Source organism: Sturnira hondurensis, unplaced genomic scaffold (genome assembly GCF_014824575.4).
Source record: "Sturnira hondurensis isolate 20B ecotype Veracruz unplaced genomic scaffold, ASM1482457v3 Scaffold0008040, whole genome shotgun sequence".
Taxonomy (NCBI): domain Eukaryota; kingdom Metazoa; phylum Chordata; class Mammalia; order Chiroptera; family Phyllostomidae; genus Sturnira; species Sturnira hondurensis.
Genome location: NW_028080671.1, coordinates 4074 through 12277, shown reverse-complemented (window position 1 = coordinate 12277; position 8204 = coordinate 4074). Strand labels below are relative to the sequence as shown.

General features: G+C 39.5%; 1 non-coding gene across 1 annotated transcript; it reads right to left on the bottom strand.

The window, feature by feature from the left end:
* Nucleotides 1-3856: 3856 nt before the first annotated feature.
* On the bottom strand, nucleotides 3857-3986 carry LOC118992171 (small nucleolar RNA SNORA48). Its single transcript, XR_005067590.1, has one exon. It is a non-coding gene; the product is annotated as a small nucleolar RNA SNORA48 (small nucleolar RNA).
* Between the last annotated feature and the right edge of the window lie 4218 nt (nucleotides 3987-8204).

Sequence of the window (8204 nt, the reverse complement as noted above, 5' to 3'; positions counted from 1 at the left end):
GGTCATTTTGGAAACTTTAAAACTATTTTCCCTTACAAATTGCCTAAGAGCAAAATATTCAACATGCATAAAAGCAAGATATCACTTTTATCTTAATCTGAGTATTTGATTTCAACCTAGCTAAATAAATAACAATTTTCTGAAAAACACTCAATTGACATTCACTGCCCTTATTTGTACCCTTTTCACCCAAGGTGCCTGGTAATTTGCAGGAAGAGAAAGAAAAATATTTAAAGAGGCCATTTTTATATCATTTCATACTTAAAGTTGTGATTGCTAAAAATCATTTGTCTACAAAATCTGTAGAAAATTGAGTGCTGATATAGAGAAACAATACGGAGCTCTCAATGTTTTATGTATAATGAATAGTTGAAAAATCATGTGTAGAAGCAAGAAGGGAAGCTAAATAGAGAGAGACTGTGGGTAAATTCATGTATTTGAAGAAATGAGTAAAAGAACTAGGAAGCATTCATGTTGTGTGGTTAAAAAAATACAAGTGAATAATTATTATAAAATGGATTGTTTTTGTCTGAAATAAAAATGCCATGTATTCTGGTTGGTGTGGCTCAGTGAACTGAGTGCCGGCCTGTGAAGAAAAGGGACTCCAGTTCTATTCCCAATGAAGACACATGCCTGGGTTGCCAGCTAGGTCTCTGGTAGGGGGTGTGCAAGAGGCAACCATACATAGATGCTTCTCTCCCTCTCTTTCTCTCTCCTCCCTCTCTAAAAATAAATAAAGAAAATCTTAGAAAAAAACTATGTGATCTCACCTATAAGTTGAACCTACTGAAGAAAGCAAACAAATGAGCAAAATAGAATCAGAGGTGTGGAAAGAAGGAACAAATTGACAGTGACCAGAGGGGAAGAAGGGGAGGGAAAAAGGGAATAAGAAGGGGAATGGTTTTGTCAAGGAAGATGTATAGAGGATGCATTGTAGTGGGCAACAGAGTGGGGACTGACTGAGGGAGCAGTGGAGTGGGTGGAGCAGGGGAGAGCAACAAGCGAAAAAATTGGGATAATTGCCTTTTTTAATTAAAAATAAAATGAAAAAAATTTAAAGCATAAACCCGAGGTAAGTGAAACAAAGAAAAAGGTAAGTAGATAAGTGGAGTTCTTTAATCTTCATTTCAATGTTTAATATTTCCCTCCTGGAGGATCTATATGGTAGTGGAGTAGGCAGATATTACACTCACCTCATACGAGAACCAAGCTGGAATTACAGCTAAAATATAGAGCAATTTGCCTGAATATCCAACTGAAGATTAGCTGAAGTGATGTCTTATAACCAAGGATTTACAGAAGAGTCAACATCAAGAGTGGTAGCAGGGGCAGAAATGTGAAAAGTGCTGACTCTCTCCCACAAGCAGCAGCTGACTTTCCAGGAGGATATCTCAGCCCAGGGTTCCCCTGGAGAAGTGTGGGGTCTTGACCCTAAACCAGGCTCCCAATCCCAGACCACCAACCGGGAAGAGGCACCACATAACATCTGGCTGTGAAAATAAGCCAGGAATCTGTCCAGCAGAGAGAGTCAGGAGTCTGCCAGATGCCCTCTTAAATGGCCAAGGTGCAAAATCTCATTTTAAAAAAATATTTTTTATTTGTTTATCTTTAGAAAGGAAGGGAAGGAGAGAGGAAGAGAAACATCAATGTATGGTTGTTTCTCGTGCATCCCCTGCTGGAAACTGGCCCCTGCCGGGAACTGGCCTGCAACTCAGTCATGTGCCCTGACTGGGAATCGAACCGGGGTCATCTGATTCGCAGGCCCATGATCAATCCACTGAGCTACACCAGCCAGGGCTCGCAAAATCTCATATTAACCACCAGGGGGTGCTCAAAAGGCATTCCAGGGTGAACCCGAGCTCCAGTGGAGGAAGGGGAGAGCAGAGTAGAGTTGTGTGAGGAGAGACTGGAGTTTGTGGCTCTGGGATTAGAGCTGAATGAAAAGCTTCCAGGGTCCCTGTGTCGAGTCCCTCTTCCACTGTGCAGAAACCATCTTTCTTGCTTGAATTCTACTTTCTGGACTCCCTGTTGCCCCAGATAAGCCCCTCAATATTTAGAGCAGTATTGCTATATAAAGAGCTGTGAGTAAAGCAGTTATTCACTCATTCATTGAACAAATATAATAGAAACTTTCTGAATATAATAGAAAGTTTCTGAACCTTTAGTTATTTCCCAACTTCACATCCGTGTAGTTTTAGGAAAATTAAGTGTTGTGATGTTATAAATCTAATTTTTTCCAAAAGTTGAATGTAGTTTCATTACTGTTAGAGTTCACTGAAGATGAATTATTAGAAAGAAGACCTAGCTCACAATATGGACAGGGATGCACAAGAGGCAACCACACATGATGCTTCTTTTGGAAATTTTAGCAATCACCTCATACTTCTCATTCCCTTCTGGACACCTCTGGCTATATGCCATTTAAAATCATGTCAGCTGGGAAAGGGCAAGGGCCATATGATTTCACTCATGTGTGGGATATAAAACAGAAAGTAACAAATGAACAAAAACAAACAAACAAACTCAAACACAGAACAGCATGGTGGTTAACAAAAGGGGAGGAGGATTGAGTGGAGGATAAAGAGGATAAAAAGAGTGATATATATGGTGATAGAAGTACACTAGACTTTGTGTACTGAGTCCACATTGCAATACACAGGTGATGTATTATGGCTTTGTACACCTGAGATCTGTAAAATGTTATTAATTGATATTACCCCTTTAAATTTAATTAATTTTAAAAACTAAAATTAATTTTGAGTGTCCAATGGACACTTCCCTTTCAAACTACTTTTTTCCATTTTTATTGTTGTTCAAGTAGAGTTATTTCCATTTTCTCCCTCCTCTCCTCTCCCCCCACCCTTGATCCTATCCTCCTTTGATTTTATCCATGTGTCCTTCATAAATGTTCCTGACAACCCATGCCCCTTTTACCTCCTTATCCCCTCCCACCTCCCCACTGGTTACTGTCAGTTTATTCTTAGTTTCACTGTCTCCGTTTATATTTTGCTTATTTGTTTGTTTTGTTGCATAGGTTCCACTTATGCATGAGATCATTTCATATTTGTCTTTTGTTTCCTGGCTTACTTCACTTAGCATCATGCTCTCCAGTTCTGTCCATGCTGTCAAAAACAGCAGGAGCTCCTTCTTTCTCCTGCATAGTCGTCCATTGTGTAAATGTGCCATAGATTTTTAAATTTTATTTATTTTTAGAGAGAGGGGAAGGGAGGGACAAACAGAGGGAGAGAAACATCAATATGTGGTTGCCTCTCATACGCCCACTACTGAGGACCTGGCCCACGACCCAGGCAGGTGCCCTGACTGGGAATAGTACCAGCGACCCTTTGGTTCACATCCTGCACTATATCTACTGAGCTACAACAACCAGCCCTACATTTCTCATCCATTCAATTACTGATGGGCACTTAGATTGCTTCCTGCACTTGGCTATTGTAAATTGTGCACCCTATGAACATTGGGGTGCATAGATGCTTTTGGGTTGGTGTTTTGGAGTTCTTAGGATATAATTGTGGCAGTGGAGTTGCCAGGTCTAAAGGCAGTTCCATTTTTAGTTTTTGAGAAAATGCCACCTTGTTTTTCACATGGCTTCACCAGTCTGCATTCCCACCAACAGTGCACTAGGGTTCCACTTTCTTCACATCCTCTTGAAACTTTTTGTTTCTTGATTTGTTTATGGTGGCTATTCTCACCAGTGTGAAGTGGTTTCTCATTGTGGCTTTAATTTTCATCTCTCTGATGGCTAATGATGCTGAGCATCTTTTTATATGTCCCTGGTCCCTTTCTATATCTCCCTTGAAGAAATATGTTCAAGTTTTTTGCCCATTTTTCCCTGCCCCCATGTGTTCAAGCCATGTGCACAGGCCAAAAGCTAACCTGGGATAAACAAGGAGTTACTTTGTCCCTGACTGATATGAGCCAAGCACCACCAAGCCACGTGCAATGCAACCCAACTAAGATCAGGGACACTGCCCACTTTTTAATTGTTTTGTTAGTCTTCTAGAGTGGCATTGTGTGAGTTCTTTATATACTTTGGAGATCAAACCCTTGTCCAAATTATCATTGGCAAATATCTTTTCATTTTAATGCTGTTTTCTTTAGCTGTGCAGAAGCTTTTTATTTTGATGAGATCCCATTTGTTTATTCTTTCCTTTATGTCCCTTGCTCTAGGGGATATAACAGTGAAAATACTGCTGCCTGGACTATCTGAGATGTTCCTGCCTATATTCTCCTGTAGGACTTTTATGGTGTCATGACTTATATTTAAGTCTTCTGTCCACCTTGAATATATTTTTATGTATGGTGTAAGCTGGTGCTCGAGTTTCATTGTTTTGCATTTAGCTGTCCAGCTCTCCTGACATTTTTTGAAGAGGCTATTGTTACGTCATTGTATGCTTTTGCTCCTTTCATTGAATATTAATTGACCATAGAGACTTGGATTTATTTCTGGGCTCTCTATTCTGTTCCATTGGCCTATGTGTCTGTTCTTAGGCAAGTACCAGGCTGTTTTGATTGTAGTTGCCTTGTAATACAGTTTGATATCAGATATCATGAGGCCATATACAAGAAACATACAGCCAACATCATATTCAATGGGCAAAAACTAAAAGCTTTCCTCCTAAGATCAAGAACGAGACAAGGATTTCTGCTTTCACCACTTCCATATAACATAGTATTGGAAGTCNTTTGATTTGATATGATACGATAGCGTACATAGAAAATTCTGTAGATTCCACCATAAATTACTTGACCTAATAAATGAATTTGGCAAAACAGCAGGATACAAAGACAATATTTAAAATCAAAGGCATTTTTGTACACTTACACTGAAATATCAGAATTTTCCCCAAATCAGGGGGAAAATTCCACTTGATATAGGAACAAGAAAAATAAAGTACCTATGAGTGACTTAATGAAGGAGGTAAGAGATCTATACTCAGAAAACTACACAACACTGAAGAAAGAAATCAAGGAAGACACAAACAAGAGGAAGCATGTACCATGTTCATGAACTGGAAGAATTAACATCATCAAAATGTCCATACTACCCAAAGCAACTTACAGATTTAACGCAATTCTGACTAAAATACCAATGTCATATTTCACAGAGATAGAACAAACGTTTCAAAACTTTGCATGGAACCATGAATGACCCTGATTATGTGCTACAATTTTGAGAGAGAAGACCAAACTATTTCTTTAAAGTGTGGTGTCTAGGACCACATTATACTTAGATATGGGGCTGTCTTATTTACTCATTGCAGACAAGTGGAAGAATATTAATCATACTTAGGTGTGCTTAGGAATTCCTTGATGTTCTTGATATTTATCTGTAGAATATCTCCAGCAATAGGGAGAGGAGTAGGGCTGAGTGGCAGCTCCCTTGGGCATAGCTTCAGTTCCATAGGAAGAGGAGAATCAAACAATAAAGGCAAATAATGCAAACTATGAAGAGATCCATTGATGTGCTTTTCATAAGTTTCATAATGTTCAAATGCAATTGAACATTTATAATTCAAAAATGTATGAGTGAATGTGCAAATTGATTTCCCAACATGCACTCCGTGTGAACTTTTGTGTAAATATTGTTTTTTCTTCAGTGATCTTTGGCCTGCTTGTAGAGAGTAGAACAAAAACAAAACAAATTCTTAAATACAGACAACAGACTTGTAGTTAGTAGAGAGGAAGATGAGTGGGGACAGGATGAGTGGAAGGTAAAGGGTGTGAAATATATGGCAACAGAAGGAGACTAGACATAGGGTGCTGAACTCACAATAGAATATACAGATACATTATTTTAAATTTGTACATCTGAACTTTATATAGGTTTTTAACCAACATTACCCTAATAATTTTAATTTAAAAATATTTCATGTTGCAAAACTTTCAGCCAAGAAGGAGGCTTAGGTAGATACACTTTGCCTCCTTGCACAACCAAAAGAAGGACAACAATAAATTTAAAAATGAAAAATAACCAGAACTGCCAGAAAATTGAACTTTTTGGAAATCTATTCACCCAGACTGGTGTGCGGGGTGGACATGGGCACCTGAGGAGAAGAGGACTTGCAGTAAGGTGGTGGCTGGAGGTCCATGGTGGGCAAAGAGGCAGCTGGTGGTCCAGGCCATCCCACGTTTGCATGCAGATAAACCAGGAAAAACAACTGGGGAGTGAGACCAACCGCCCAACCCAGGGCTCCAGTGTGGGAAAATAAAGCCTCAAAACTGCTGGTGGAAAAATCTGTGGCAATTGTGGCAGCAGGATAAACTCCCGGTATCACAGAAGAGTTTGTTGGAGGGACCTATAGGCTCCTAGATTCACACAAATCCACCCACCTGAGAATCAGCACCATAAGGGTCCAATTTGCTTCTGGGTAGCAGCAGAAGTGATTGAAAGCTAGACAAGAGGTAAGGAAGCAGATTGTTCCTTCTCAGACCCTTCCCCCACATACGTCACCAGAATACAGTAATGTGGCTTACTGCCCCCACTCCCAGCGAATACCCATGTCTACACCCTTTGCTACATAACAGGCAGGCTGAGACAAAAGAAAATGTGACCCAAATGAATGAACAGCTCAAAGCTCAAAAAATAGAACTAAGTGACAAGGAGATGGCCAACCTATCAGATGCAGAGTTCAAAATGCTGGTAATTAGGATGCTCACAAAAATGGTTGAGTATGGTTGCAATATAGATGAAGAAGTTAAGGCAATACATAGTGGAATATTAGGAAATGTGAGGGGAACCAAGAGCAAAGAAAAGGAAACCAGGACTCAAATCGACAGTTTGGAGCAGAAGGAAGAAATAAACATTAGACTAGAATACAATGAACAAGAATTCAGAAAAATCAGGAGAGGCTTAGGAACCTCAGGGGTAACTTTAAATTTCCAACATCTGAATTCTAGGGGTGCCAGAAGGAGAAGAGGAAGACCAAGAAATTGAAAACTTACATGAAAAATAATGAAAACAAACGTCCCTAATATGGCAAAGGAAATAGCCTTCCAGGAAGCCCAGGAAGCTCAGAGGGTCCCAAAGAAGTCTGACCCCCACCAAGGCACATCACAATTACATCACCCAAGATGAAAGATAAGGACAGAATCTTAAAGGCAGCAGAAGGAGACAGTTACCTACAAAGGAGTTCCCATAAGACTCTCAACTGTTTTCTCAAAAGAAACCTTGCAGGCAAGAAGGAGCTGGAAAGAAGAATTCAAAGTCATGAAAGGCAAGGACCTACATCTAGGATTATTCTATCCAGCAAAGCTGTCATTTAGAATGGAAGGACTTAGAAAGTGCTTCCCAGATAAAGTATAATTAAAGTAGCTCATCATCAGCCAGCCCTTATTACATGAAATGTTAAAGGGATTTTTTTTAAGAAAAAGATCAAAACTATGAACAGTAACATGACAACAAACCCACAACTATCCACAACTGAACATAAAAAAATAAAAACAAAAGTAAACTAAGCAAACATCTAGAACAGGCACAGAATCACAGAAATGGAGATCACAGGGAGGGTTAACAGTAGCGAGAGGAGAATGGGGGAAAAGGTATAGGGAATAAGAAGCATAAATGGTAGGTGCAAAATAGAAAAGGGGGAGTTAAAAATAGTATGGGGAATGTAGAAGCCAAAGAACTTATATGTATGACCCATGGACATGAACTAAGGTGGTGGAATGCTGGTGGGACAGGGATACAGTGCAGAGGGAAATAAAAGGAAGAAAAAACTGGACAACCTTAATAGCAAAATCAATAGAATATATATTAAAAAATGCCATGTTGTGCTGGCTAGGTAACTCAGTTGGTTAGAGCATTCTCCCTATACACCAAGTTTGTGGGTTGATCTGTCAGGACACAGGCAAGAATCAAGTAATGGCTGGGGTGGGATGGGAGTGGGAGTGGGATAAATGCAGACAACTACTTGAACAATAGAATAATTAATGAAAAATAAGTGCTTAAATATTGTTCATCATAAAAACATATCAACACAAAGACCCTCTGGCATCAGCATGACTAACAGACTCTGACCTATGACAAATCTCTGTTTTCCTTCACTTGTTATCTATAGACAATACCTGTTTTTGTATGACTATAGCCTTTTGACTTTGATGAGCTATGCATGTATACACCTACACATACCATTACCCAATAAAAGCTATTTGGGAGAAGGGCTCAGGGCATTCTCCACCAGAAG